The 2238-nt window shown below is 43.5% G+C and overlaps 1 pseudogene; it reads left to right on the top strand.

Annotated features, from left to right (window-relative positions):
- The first annotated feature begins 697 nt into the window (after positions 1–697).
- Positions 698–1755, top strand: LOC102994644 (heterogeneous nuclear ribonucleoprotein A1-like; annotated as a pseudogene).
- Positions 1756–2238: the final 483 nt, after the last annotated feature.

Genomic DNA, 2238 nt, shown 5'->3' with positions numbered 1-2238 from the left:
CACCAAAAAATTATGATATGCAAATAGATTTTTAAAAAGTAAAGAAATGGATTCAGCAATTTAAATCGTCCCCCCCACCCCACCCCCACACACAAAAAGCCCAGGCTCATGTGGCTTTTGTGGGAAATTGGATCAAATATTTAAAGGAAAAAAATCACACCAATCCCTTACAGACTCTTTCAACAATTGAGGAGGAGGGAAGTGCTTCCCAATTCCTTCTGTGAGGCCAGTATTACTCTGATACCAAAGACACATATAAAGACATCAGAAGAAAAGAAAACTACAGACTGATATCCCTCCTGAATACACATGCAAGAAATCTTAAAAAGCATTAGCACACTGAATTCAGCAGTATATAAAAAGGATTATAAAACACAACAAAGTTGGATTTGTTCCAGAAATGCAAATTGGAGGAGTATTAAAAACAATTAGGGACTTCCCTGGCGGTCCAGTGGTTAAGATTTCGCCTTCCAATGCAGGGGGTGCAGGTTCGATCCCTGGTCGGGGAGCCATGATCCCACATTCCTCGCAGCCAAAAAACCAAAACATAAAACAGAAGCGATATTGTAACAAATTCAATAAAGACTTTAAAAATGGTCCACATCAAAAAAAATCTTAAAAAAAAAACCAGTTAAGCTTTCTGCCCACGGATGCTGCCGAGTAAGCATCATGGAAGTCTCCCTCCTCCACTGCCGTCATGTCTAAGTCAGAGTCTCCCAAAGAGCCTGAACAGCTGTGGAAGCCCTTCATTGAAGGTTTGAACTTTGAAACAACCGATGACAGTCTGAGGAGCCATTGTGAGCAATGGGGAACACTCACAGACTGTGTGGTAATGAGATATCCGAACACCAGGCGCTCCAGAGGCTTCGGGGTTGTCACGTATGCCACTGTGGAGGAGGTGGATGCAGCCATGAATGCAAGGCCACACAAGGTAGATGGAAGAGTTGGGGAACCAAAGAGGGCTGTCCCAAGATTCTCAAAGACCCGGTACCCACTTAACTGTGAAAAAGTTTTTTGTTGGTGGCATTAAAACAGACATTGAAAAACATCACCTAAGAGATTATTTTGAACAGTATGGGAAAATCGAAGTGATTGAAATCATGACTGACCAAGGCAGTGGCAAAAAGAGAGGCTTTGCTTTTGTAACCTTTGATGACCATGACTCTGTAGACAAGATTGTCATTCAGAAATACCACACTGTGAATGGCCACAACTTTGAAGTAAGGAAAGCCCTATCTAAGCAAGAGATGGCTAGTGCTTCATCCAGCCAAAGAGATCACAGTGGTTCTGGAAACTTTGATGGTCGTCACAGATGTGGTTTTGGTGGAAGTGACAACTTTGGTTGTGGAGGAAACTTCAGTGGTGGAGGTGGCTTTGGTGGCAGCCGCGGTGGTGGTGGATATGGTGGCAGGGGGGAGGTGGTTTTGGTGGGAATGACAACTTTGGTTGTGGAGGAAACTTCAGTGGTCGAGGTGGCTTTGGTGGCAGCCGCGGTGGTGGTGGATATGGTGGCAGGATGGCTATAATGGATTTGGTAATGATGGAAGCAATTTTGGAGGTGATGGAAGCTACAGTGACTTTGGCAATTACAACAATCAATCTTCAAATTTTGGACCCACAAAAGGAGGAAACTTTGGAGGCACAAGTTCTGGCCCCTGTGGTGGTAGAAGCCAATCCTTTGTGAAACCATGAAACCAAGGTGGCTTTGGAGGTTCCAGTGGCAGCAGTAGCTATGACAGTGGCAGAAGGTTTTAATTACTGCCAGGAAACAAATCTTTGCAGAAGAGGAGAGCCAGAGAAGTGACAGGGAAGCTACAGGTTATAACAGATTTGTGAATTCAGCCAAGCACAGTGGTGGCAGGGCCTAGCTGCTACAAATAAGACGTTTTAGACAATACTCACGTGTATGGGCAAAAAGAACTCGAGGACTGTATTTGTTTTTTTGTTGTTGTTGTTGTTGTTTTATTTGTATAACTTTAAATTGCATCTCCCTCCCTCCCACCTTCCCTATCCCACCCCTCTAGGTGTTCACAAAGCACTGAGCTGATCTCCCTGTGCTATGTGGCTGCTTCCCACTAGCTATCTATTTTACGTTTGGTAGTGTATATATTCAAGGACTGTATTTGTGACTAATTGTATAACAGGTTATTTTGGTTTCTGTTCTGTGGAAGGTGTAAAGCATTCCAACAAAGGGTTTTAATGTAGATTTTTTTTTTGCACCCATGCTGTTGATTGCTA

Source organism: Physeter macrocephalus, chromosome 21 (genome assembly GCF_002837175.3).
Source record: "Physeter macrocephalus isolate SW-GA chromosome 21, ASM283717v5, whole genome shotgun sequence".
NCBI lineage: Eukaryota > Metazoa > Chordata > Mammalia > Artiodactyla > Physeteridae > Physeter > Physeter macrocephalus.
The sequence above is the reverse complement of the archived record's forward strand: the minus strand, read 5'-3'. Positions and strand labels throughout refer to the sequence as shown.